General features: G+C 38.0%; 1 long non-coding RNA gene and 1 pseudogene across 2 annotated transcripts in view; both read left to right on the top strand.

The window, feature by feature from the left end:
* The window catches only part of LOC106591924 (cytochrome P450 3A27-like), a 56,945-nt pseudogene that overhangs the window by 1,754 nt on the left and 42,121 nt on the right, over positions 1-13,070 (top strand). The window lies entirely within an intron of this gene.
* Positions 4,805-7,442, top strand: LOC145859379 (uncharacterized). The gene is made up of 3 exons (XR_014379559.1): positions 4,805-4,881; positions 5,290-5,342; positions 7,308-7,442. It is a non-coding gene; the product is annotated as an uncharacterized LOC145859379 (long non-coding RNA).

The following is a 13,070-nucleotide window of genomic DNA, read 5'->3' as shown; positions in this document are numbered from 1 at the left end:
ATACAGAATAACATGGTTACATACAGAATAACATGGTTATATAGAGAATAACATGGTTATATACAGATTAACATGGCTATAAACAGAAAAACATGGCTATATACAGAATTACATGGTTATATACGTAAAAACATGGTTATATACCGAATAACATGGTTATATAAAGAATAACATGGCTAAATACAGATTAACATAATCAAATACAGAATAAAATGGCAATAAACATAGAAACATGGCTATATGCAGAATAACATGGTTATATACAGAATAACATGGTTATATACAGATTAACATGGCTATATACAGATTAACTTAGTTATAAAAAGAATAACATGATTATGTACTTAGTAAAATGGTTATACACATAATAGCATGGTTATATACAGAATAACATGGTTGTTTACAGAATAACGTGGTTATATACAGAGTAACATGGCTATATACAGAATAACATGGTTATATACAGAAAAACATGGTTATACACAGAATTGCATGGATATACACAATCGCATGGCTATATACAGAATAACATGGTTGTTTACAGAATAACATGTTATATACAGAGTAACATGGCTATATACAGAATAACATGGTTATATGCAGAATAACATGGTTATATACAGATTAACATGGCTATATACAGAATAACATGGCTATATACAGATTTACATGGTTATATATAGACTTAACATGGTTATACACAGAACAACATGGTTATGTACACATTAACATGGTTATAAAAAGAATAACATGGCAATATACAGAATAACATGGTTAGATACATAATAACATGTCTATATACAGAATAACATGGTTACATACAGCAAAACATGGCTATATACAGAATAACATGGCTATATACAGAGTAACATGGTTATATACAGACAAACATGGTTATATACAGAATAACATGTTTATATAGAGATTCACATGGCTATATACAGAAAAACATGGCTATATACAGATTTACACAGCTATATACAGACTTAACATGGTTAAATACAAAAGTTCATGGTTATGTACAGATTAACATGGCTTAATACTGAATAACATGGCTATATCGCCAGGTCGCAATTGTAAATGAGAACTTGTTCTCAACTTGCCTACCTGGATAAAGAAAGGTGAAATAAATAAATAAAAAATACAGAATTACATGGTTATACACAAAATAACATTGCTATATACAGAATAACACGGTAATATACAGAATAACATGGTCATGTACAGAATAACATGGATACATACTGAATAACATGGGTATATATATAATAACATGGTTATATACAGAATAGCATATACAGATTAACATGGCTATATACATATTAACATGGCTATATACAGATTAACATAGTTCTTTACAGAATAACATGGCTTTATACAGAATAACATGGATATATACAGAAAACCATGGTTATATACAGATTAACATGGTTATGTACAGATTAACATGGCTATAAACAGATTAACATAGTTATTTACAGAATAACATGGTTATGTACTTAATAAAATGGTTATACACAGAATAGCATTGTTATATACAGAATAACATGGTTATATACAGAATAACATGGTTGATTACACAATAACATGGTTATATGCAGAGTAACATGACTATGTACAGAATAACACGGTTATATTCAGAATAACATGGCTATATAGAGGAAACACAGGGATGAATGGTTATGTACACATTAACAAGGCTATTTAAAGAATAACATGGCTATATACAGAATAAAATGGTTATATACATAATAACATGTCTATATACAGAATAACATGGTTATATACAGAATAACATGGTTATATACGTAATAACATGTCTATATACAGAATAACATGATTATATACGTAATAACATGTCTATATACAGAATAACATGGTTATATACAGAATAACATGGTTATATACAGAATAACATGGCTATATACAGAATAACATGGTTAGATACAGAATAACATTGTTATTTACCGATTAACATGGCTATATACAGAATAACATGGCTATATAGAGAATAACATGCCTATATACAGAATAACATGGCTAAATACAGAATTACATGGCTATATACAGACTTAACATGGTTATATACAAAATGACATTGTTATTTACCGATTAACATGGCTATATACAGAATAACATGGCTATATAGAGAATAACATGATTATAAATATAATAACATGGTTACATACAGAAAAACATGGCTAAATACAGAATAACATGGCTATACACAGAAGACATTGGTTATATACAGAATAACATGGTCATGTACAGAATAACATGGATATATACTGAAAAAATTGGATATATACCGAAAAACATGGTTATATACAGAATAACATGGATAAATGCAGATTAACATGGCTATATACAGAATAACATGGTTATATACAGAATAACATGGCTGTACACAGAAGAACATGGTTATGTACAGAATAACATGGCTATGTACAGAATAACACGGTTATACACTGAATAACATGGCTACATACAGAATAAAATGGTTATATACGTAATAAAATGTCAATATATAGAATTACATGGCTGTATACAGAATAACATGGTTATATATGTAATAACGTGTTATATACAGGATAACATGGCTAAATACAGAATGACATGGCTATATACGGAATAACATGGCTATGTACAGAATAACATGGTTATATACAGAATAACATGGCTGTACACAGAAGAACATGGTTATGTACAGAATAACATGGCTATGTACAGAATAACACGGTTATACACTGAATAACATGGCTACATACAGAATCAAATGGTTATATACGTAATAAAATGTCTATATATAGAATTACATGGCTGTATACAGAATAACATGGTTATATATGTAATAACGTGTTATATACAGGATAACATGGCTAAATACAGAATGACATGGCTATATACGGAATAACATGGCTATGTACAGAATAACATGGTTATATACAGAATAACCTGGCTATATACAGAATAGAATGGATGTGTACAGAATAACATGGTTAAATACAGAATAACATGGCTATATACAGAATAACATGGTTATACACAGAATAACATGTTTATATACAGAATAACATGGTTATATACAGTGTCGTGTCTTTGGCTATGCCGGATTAAGTGATATGACAGGCTAATTTATAAAATGATTTCTCTGTAATTAATATTACCTGATTAAGCTAATCATGTAAATGTAATTAACTAGAAAGTCGGGGCACCACGGAAGAACGTTTATAGAGCTGTTATCTTCCGAATAAACTCTTAAAATACTTAGTAATATTTTACATCGATAGCCGTCATCTCAATCCTCACCTTATTTTCAGTCTCATAATGAAAGTTGTAAATTCTTGGCTATCTTCACGAACCCTGGCTAACAAGTTGAATCAGCAATACAAAATTGGGTTTAATTATTTATTTACTAAATACCTAACTAATCACACAGAATTACAAATACACAGAATACAATGACGTCATACAGAAAACGTCCTGGTGGACGGAACCTGTATCATGGCTGGTTACACAAAGGAAAGGGGGTTGGGCTTGAATGAAAGAGCGGGAAGATTTAGGAACAAAGAAACAGCAGCTATGCTATCGTAAATACATTATCTTATGCATTCTAAATTACCGCCCATTTGGAAAAGGAAAATGCAATAAATATTTACTCTGAGCAGCGCTTCGGTAGATTGGTCGTAGATGCTGGCCGGGTTGGCCAACAGATCTTCCTGTACTCGGAACAATGTCTCTGGTGGTAAATTGGATACGTGGTGGTATCTTCGTCCGTCTGTTAGACTGGTTCCGTCGTCCGTCCTTTCCTAGCCCACGTCGACAGCGGCAGCTGCTAACTCAACGGCTAGGAAGTATCACTTCTGTAGTGAATAAGCTCAAAGTTCATACCATTCGCCATCAAAGCTCACGCCGAGGTTGGCATAGTTCTGTCCTTGATATGTGTGTCTCCTTCTAACGTGGAGGCTGCAGCCCTCCCGTACTGGAACTACCTGGTTATCTTTTCGTCAAAGGATTATATAGTGGAGAGGGGGAGGGAGGTGTTTCATCGTTTATAACCCCTGTCTCTTCACAGGGTTGGGTTACTGATCGAGCAGGGCACTTTCCTTATGAAAACCCAAATCTCTCATTCGGAAGCTAAAATTACATTTCATCTCCTAACAAACATTTTCAATATCAAACATTTCCATTGCATAACAATTCCATGTGACTCTGATAACTAGAGGGTGTATACTTTCTCAGATACAGTTTATGTCGTCCTGTCATCAGTCATAATGTCTCAGATGACAACCGAACTGACATACATACTCATTACGTTCCCAAGCATATTTCCAACTGGTTTTATTAACAAAATATGTGGTACCTTTCCCCATTTGTTTGATGTTCCCAGACTCTCTATATTTAACAGGACAGCAGTCCTTCAGTAGGGTCAGTAAGAGAGGGGAAGGGGGAAAGGTATTTATGGGGGGGGGGGGGTCATAAACCTTACCCACAGGCCAACGTCATGACAACAGAATAATATGGTTATATACAGATTAACATGGCTATATACAGAATAACATGGGTATGTACAGATTAACATGTTTATATACAGAATAACGTGCGTATATACAGGGATAGTATACTTACTCTGACTTCTCTAGAACATATTACTAGTTACTGTGTGTGTGTGTGTGTGTGTGTGTGTGTGTGTGTGTGTGTGTGTGTGTGTGTGTGTGTGTGTGTGTGTGTGTGTGTGTGTGTGTGTGTGTGTGTGTGTGTGTGTGTGTGTGTGTGTGTGTGTACAGGTACGGGTACTGGCCCTATGGTGTATTCACTAAGATGGGTGTCCCTGGTCCCAAACCCCTACCTTACTTTGGCACAATGATGGAGTATAGAAAGGTTAGTACCCATTCAGAATAAACATCTCTCTCATATTTTAAACAGTAGTGTTATTTTTCTCCCATATGAAATAATACATTGAGAAGAAAAAGAGCACTAGCCGGTTGTTTGAACAATAGATAAATAAAAGGTAAAATGAGACATGATCAGTCTAGAAGTGTTGCTTGACCCTGAGGACCATAGAAAATAACAAACCCTCCTCAACCCTCACCTGTTTCAGGTGTGTTCTCTGTTCATGTTTAGGACACACCTACATGACCTAGGGCATGGCCAGGCATGAATCAGCTGTTTTCTCTCTCTCTTTCTCTCTCTCTCTCATTCACTCTCTCTCTCTCTTGCTCTCTCATTCTCTCTCTCATTCTCTCTCTCTCTCTACCTCTCTACCTCTCTCTGCCTCTCTGTGTGCAGGGTTTCACTAACTTTGACACAGAGTGCTTTCAGAAGTACGGGAGAATCTGGGGGTGAGTTCAGTTGGCTGTACCGTACTAGGATGACTCACAACTGTACTATGCTTTTTCCTTACAATTAATCACCTGCTCGAGCTGTCATGTGACCATGAGGAATAGTATTAATAATATCAACAACCAGAATAATGTTTTCTTTGTAGTTTTATATGAGGTGGTTAAATGTGTGTCTGTGTTTCTCCTCTGTGAAGGATCTATGATGGGAGGGAGTCTGTTCTGTGTATCATGTAGGATTGTAGGTGTACTCAGACCTCTTCACCTTTTCCACATTTTGTTACATTACAGCCTTATTCTAAAATTGATTTAATTGTTTTTTCCCTCATCAATCTACTCACACAATACCCCATAATGACAAAGCAAGAACTGTTTTTTAGAATTTTTTGCAAATGTATAAAAACAAAAAAACAAATTAAATATCACATTTACGTAAGTATTCAGTCCATTTTCTCAGTACTTTGCTGAAGCACTTTTGGCAGAAATTACAGCCTCGTGTCTTCTTGGGTATAATGGTACAAGCTTGGCACACCAATATTTGGGGAGTTTCTCCAATTCTTCTCTGCAGGTCCGGTCTCTGGCTGGGCCACTCAAGGACATTCAGAGACTTGTCCCAAAGCCACTCCTGCGTTGTCTTGGCTGTGTGCTTAGGGTTGTTGTCCTGTTGGAAGGTGAACCTTCACTCCAGTCTGAGGTCCTGAGCGCTCTTGAGCAGGTTTTCATCAATGATCTCTCTGTACTTTTCTCCGTTCATCTTTCCCTTGATCCTGACTAGTCTCCCAGTCCCTGCCGCTGATAAACATCCCCACATCATGATGCTGCCACCACCATGCTTCACCGTAGAGCTGATGCCAGGTTTTCTCCAGACGTGACACTTTTCATTCAGGCCAAAGAGTTTAATCTTGATTCTCATGGTCTGAGAGTCTTTAAGTACCTTTTGGCAAACTCCAAGTCGGCTGTTATGTGCCTTTTAATGAGGAGTGGCTTCCGTCTGGCCACTCTACCATAAAGGCCTGATTAGTGGAGTGTTGCAGAGATGCTTGTCCTCCTGGAATGTTCTCCCATCTCCACAGAGGAACTCTGGAGCTCTGTCAGAGTGACCATAAGGTTCTTGGTCACGTCCCTGACCAAGGCCCTTCTCCCCCGATTGCTCAGTTTGGCCGAGTGGCCCGCTCTAGGAAGAGTCTTGGTGGTTCTTTGATTAAAGAATGTTGGAGGCCACTGTGTTTTTGGGGACTTTCAATGCTGCAGAAATATTCCCCAGATCTGTGGCTCAACACAATCCTGTCCTGGAGCCCTACGGACAATTCTTTCGACCTCATGGCTTGGTTTTTGCTCTGACATGCAATGTCAACTGTGGAACTTATATATCATGTCCAATCAATGGAATTTACCACAGGTGGACTCCAATCAAGTTGTAGACACATCTCAAGCATGATGGAAACAGAATGCACCTGAGCTCAATTTGGAGTCTCATAGCAAAGGGTCAGAAAACGTATGTAAATAAAGTATTTCTGTTTTTCGCTTTCTCGTTATGGGGTGTTGTGTGTAGATTTATGAGCGTTTTTTATTTATTAAATACATTTTAGAATAAGGCTGTAACTCAACAAAATGCCATAGTGAAGGATGTACAATGAGAGGCAGTCTGTTCTGTGTACCATGTAGGTGTATATATATTGGTTAAAGCCAGGTGTGTTTCTCCTCTGTGAAGGATCTATGATGGGAGGCAGTCTGTTCTGTGTACCATGAGGTGTATATATAGTGGTTAAAGCCAGGTGTGTTTCTCCTCTGTGAAGGATCTATGATGGGAGGCAGTCTGTTCTGTGTATCATGTAGGTGTATATATAGTGGTTAAAGCCAGGTGTGTTTCTCCTCTGTGAAGGATCTATGATGGGAGGCAGTCTGTGCAGTGTACCATGTAGGTGAATATATAGTGGTTAAAGCCAGGTGTGTTTCTCCTCTGTGAAGGATCTATGATGGGAGGCAGCCTGTTCTGTGTACCATGTAGGTGTATATATAGTGGTTAAAGCCAGGTGTGTTTCTCCTCTGTGAAGGATCTATGATGGGAGGCAGTCTGTTCTGTGTACCATGTAAGTGAATATATAGTGGTTAAAGCCAGGTGTGTTTCTCCTCTGTGAAGGATCTATGATGGGAGGCAGCCTGTTCTGTGTACCATGGACAAAAGCATGATCAAGACCATCCTGATTAAAGAGTGTTACAACATCTTCACCAACCGCAGGGTGAGACACACACACACACACACACACACACACACACACACACACACACACACACACACACACACACACACACGCACACACACACACACACACACACACACACACACACACACACACACGTTCTGAATAATAATAACCCAAAAAGTTTTGCTGATATTATTAATACATTATTTGTGGTATTCATTCAAAGTAGTGTGAATATTATGTAAATAGAATGATCAATATTAATTATTAATGATCATTATTAAATCATATATTTGTTTTAACTGCCCTCCATGTTTTAGAACTTCATGTTTCTGAACGGCGAGCTGTTTGATGCATTGTCCTTTGCCGAGGACGATACATGGAGACGGATCCGCAGTGTCCTCTCACCTTCCTTTACCTCTGGACGACTAAAAGAGGTAGAACCATCCCTCCATCTCTCCCTTTCTATGTTTTATCAACTTGTTATAAACACTTTATAACTTGTTATAACTCTTCATTAACTCATTATAGCTTGTTATAAACTCTTTATAAACTCTTTATATCTTGTTATAACCTCTTTATAAATGCTTTATAGCTTGTTATAAACTCTTTATAAACTCATTATAGCTTGTTATAGACTCGTTATAAATTCTTTATAGCTTGTTATAACCTCTTTATAAATGCTTTAAAGCTTGATAGAAACTCATTACTAACTCATTATAGCTTGTTAGAAACTCTTCATAAACTCATTATAGCTTGTTATAAACTCTTTATTAACTCATTATAGCTTGTTATAAACGCTTTATAAACTCATTATAGCTTGTTAAAAACTCTTTATAAACTCATTATCGCTTGTTATAAACTCTTTATAAAGTCTTTATAGCTTGATAGAAACTCTTTACTATCTCATTATAGCTTGTTATAAACTCTTTATAAACTCATTATAGCTTGTTATGAACTCAAAACTAAATGAAATCAAATTTCAGTTGTCGATACACATATTTAGCAGATGTTATTACAGGTGCAGTGAAATGCTTGTGCTCCAACAGTGCAGTGATATCTAACAATACCCAAGTCTAAAAGTAAAATAATGGAATTAAGAGATATAGAAATATTAAGACAAGACAAGACAAGTCTGGAGTATAAAATTAAATATATACATATAGTACATTTTTGATACAGTTGAAGTCGGAAGTTTACAAAAACCCGAGCCAAATACATTTACAGTTTACAGTTTTTTACAATTCCTGACATTTAATCTGAGTAACAATTCCCTGTCTTAGGTCAGTTAGGATCACCACTTTATTTTAAGAATGTGAAATGTCAGAATAATAGTAGAGAGAATGATTTACTTCAGCTTTTATTTCTTTCATCACCTTCCCAGTAGGTCAGAAGTTTACATACGCTCAATTCGTATTTGGTAGCATTGCCTTTAAATTGTTTAACTTGGGTCAAATGTTTTGGGTAGCCTTCCACAAGCTTTCCACAATAAGTTGGGTGAATTTTGGCCCATTCCTCCTGACAGAGCTGGTGTAACTGAGTCCGGATTGTAGGCCTCCTTGCCCGCATACACTTTTTCAGTTCAGCCCACATATTTTCTATAGGATTAAGACCAGGGCTTTGTGATGGCCACTCCAATACCTTGACTTTGTTGTCCTTAAGCCATTTTGCCACAACTTTGGAAGTATGCTTGGGGTCATTGTCCATTTGGAAGACCCATTTGCGACCAAGCTTTAACTTCCTGACTGATGTCTTGAGATGTTGCTTCAGTATATCCACATCATTTTTGCTCCTCATGATGCCATCTATTTTGTGAAGTGCACCAGTCCCTCCTGCAGCAAAGCACCCCCACAACATGATGCTGCCACCCCCATGCTTCACGGTTGGGATGGTGTTCTTCGACTTGCAAGCCTCCCCCCTTTTTCTCCAAACATAACGATGGTCATTATGGCCAAACAGTTCTATTTTTGTTTCATCAGACCAGAGGACATTTCTCCAAAAAGTACGATCTTTGTCTCCGTGTACAGTTACAAACCGTAGTCTTGCTTTTTTTATGGCGCCTTTGGAGCAGTGGCTTTTTCCTTGCTGAGCGGCCTTTCAGGTTATGTCGATATAGGACTCGTTTTACTGTGGATATAGATACTTTGTACCTGTTTCCTCCAGCATCTTCACAAGGTCCTTTGCTGTTGTTCTGGGATTGATTTGCTCTTTTCGCACCAAAGTACGTTCATCTCTAGGAGACAGAACGCGTCTCCTTCCTGAGCGGTATGACGGCTGCGTGGTCTCATCGTCTTTATACTTGCGTACTATTGTTTGTACAGATGAACGTGGTACCTTGAGACGTTTGGAAATTGCTCCCGGAGGACCTAAGCCCTAGGATTATGCCTCAGGACTACCTGGCCTGATGACTCCTTTCTGTCCCCTGTCCACCTGGCCATGCTGCTGCTCCAGTTTCAACTGTTGTGCCTGCGGCTATGGAACCCTGACCTGTTCACAAGACGTGCTACCTGTCCCAGACCTGCTGTTTTCAACTTTCTAGAGACAGCAGGAGCGGTAGAGATACTCTGAATGATCGGCTATGAAAAGCCAACTGACATTTACTCCTGAGGTGCTGACCTGTTGCACCCTCGACAACCAATGTGATTATTATTATTTGACCCTGCTGGTCATCTATGAACATTTGAACGTCTTGGCCATGTTCTGTTATAATCTCCACCCGGTACAGCCAGAAGAGGACTCACCACCCCTCATAGCCTGGTTCCTCTCTAGGTTTCTTCCTAGGTTCTGGCCTTTCCAGGGAGTTTTTCTTAGCCACTGTGCTTCTACACCTGCATTGCTTGCTGTTTGGGGTTTTAGGCTGGGTTTCTGTATAGCACTTTGAGATATCAGCTGATGTAAGAAGGGCTATATAAATACATTTGATTTGATTTTGATTTGCTCCCAAGGATGAACCAGACTTGTGGAGGTCTACAATGTTTTTTCTGATGTCTTGGCTGATTTCATTTGATTTTTCCCATGATGTCAAGCAAAGAGGAACTGGGTTTGAAGGTAGGCTTTGAAATACATCCACAGATACAACTCCAATTGACTCGAATGATGTCAATTAGCCAATCAGAAGCTTCTAAAGCCATAACGTAATTTTCTGGAATTTTCCAAGCTGTTTAAAGGCACAGTCAACTTAGTGGGTCAGAGCTGTAGCTTGAAGTTTGAGACAGTTTGCACAATGAGCTGGTTTCGGGTCCAGGCGTTATAATTGAACCAACCGCAGAGCTGATGAATCTGGCAGCAGCAGCATCAAGACGGGTTGTAGGAAACACTTTCACTTTCAGTCTGATCATTAGAAAACCCTTTTCGCAATTATGTTAGCACAGCTGAAAACTGTCGTTCTGATTAAAGAAGCAATAAAACTGGCCTTCTTTAGACTAGTTGAGTATCTGGAGCATCAGCATTTGTGTGTTTGATTACAGACTCAAAATGTCCAGAAACAAAGAACCTTCTCCTGAAACTCGTCAGTCTATTCTTGTTCTGAGAAATGAAGGCTATTCACTGCCAAGAAGCTGAAGATCTCGTACAACGCTGTGTACTACTCCCTTCCAAGAACAGCGCAAACTGGCTCTAACCAGACTAGAAAGAGGAGTGGGAGACCCTGGTGCACAACTGAGCAAGAGGGCAGGTACAATAGAGTGTCTAGTGTGAGAAACAGACGCCTCACAAGTCCTCAACTGGCAGCTTCATTAAATAGTACCAGCAAAACACCAGTCTCAACGTCAACAGTGAAGTGGCGACTCCGGGATGCTGGGCAGAGTTGCAAAGAAAAAGCCATATCTCAGACTGGCCAATAAAAAGAATAAAAAGAAAAGATTAAGATGGGCAAAAGAACACAGACACTGGACAGAGATATCGATTTTTCTTTAGTTGTTATAGCCAATGTCTTGGCTGTATTACTTTTTTATAACTAAGTTATTTTTCTTGAGTTGTTATAGCAAATGTCTTGGCTGTATTACTTTTTTATAACTAAGTTATTTTTCTTGAGTTGTTATAGCAAATGTCTTGGCTGTATTACTTTTTTAAAACTAAGTTATTTTTCTTTAGTTGTTATAGCCAGTGTCTTGGCTGCATTACTTTTTTTATATAACTAAGTTATTTTTCTTTGCAACTCAGCCTTCTTGACTTCTTGTAACCCGGATGTGAAACAGGATATAACAGTATAACAGGATATACAGAGGAAACTTATTAAAGGCTCCAAGATTAATTTCTTTAGCATTATGGCATGTTGTTCTAGATTCCAGAACATACAGTGCATTCAGAAGAGTATTCAGACCCCTTGACTTTTCCCACATTTTGTTATGCTACAGCCGTATTCTGAAATGTATTCAATTATCATTTTTCCTCATCAATCTACTACACACAATACCCCATAATGACAAAGCGAAAACCGTTTTTAGAAATCTTTGCAAATTAATAAAAAATAAAAAACAGATACCTTATTTAAGTTATTATTCAAAGGTGGAGTCATGCGTTCTCTGAAACATGACCCGCCTGACCACCTACTTCCTGCTTGACCTGGATGTCAGCAGCACTAATGTGAAACCCAGTTCGACTTACAACCCGAGTCAGCTTGCAGGTGCACGGCCCTGTCAGAAGGAGTTGCTAGAGTACGATAAGCCAAGGTCCCGGACGGCGCTGGGGCAATTGTGTGCCATCCTATGGGGTTCACGGCCACAGTCGGTTGTGACACAGCCTGGGATTGAACACCAGTGCTTTTGACCGCTGCACCACCCAGGACCCCTATCTTCTTCGTTCTAATGACATGCTTGAATCACAATATAGGACTATAATTAGATGCAGATGGCTTTCACTTCTCTTCACAAAGATCTAATGGTTTAACGCTAAGGAGCTTTTTTTAAGGACACGTCATGTTTATATAAATAATTTACCAGTTTCTCTCTTATCCTGGGAAAGGGGAGTGGTTATTGGCGGTAAATCTCGGTAACCGGGTTATTAGCATTCAACTCTCATCATGAAGCATCACTCTGCTAACCACCCTCTCTCTCTCGCTCTCTCTCTGTCTCTCTCGCTCTCTCTACCTCTCTCTCTCCCTCTCTACGTCTCTCTACCTCTCTGTCTCTCTCTACCTCTCTCTCTGTCTCTCTCTACCTCTCTCTTGCTCTCTTTCTACCTCTCTCTCTCTACCTCTCTTTTTCTACCTCTCTCTACCTCTCTCTACCTCTCTCTACTTCTCTCTCTGTCTCTCTCTACCTCTCTCTCTTTCTACCTCTCTCTCTCTACCTCTCTCTCTCTCACTCTACATCTCTACCTCTCTCTACATCTCAATTCAATTCAATTCTAGGGGCTTTATTGGCGTCGGAAAGATATGTTAACATTGCCAAAGCAAGTGAGGTCGATAATATACAAAAGTGAAACAAACAATAAAAATGTACATTAAACATTACACTCACAGAAGTTCCAAAATAATAAAGACATTGCAAATGTCATATTATGTATATATACAGTGTTGTAACGATGT

Source organism: Salmo salar, chromosome 12, assembly GCF_965601325.2.
Source record: "Salmo salar chromosome 12, fSalSal1, whole genome shotgun sequence".
NCBI classification, from domain to species: Eukaryota; Metazoa; Chordata; class Actinopteri; order Salmoniformes; family Salmonidae; genus Salmo; species Salmo salar.
This window is presented reverse-complemented; position numbering and strand designations above follow the sequence as displayed.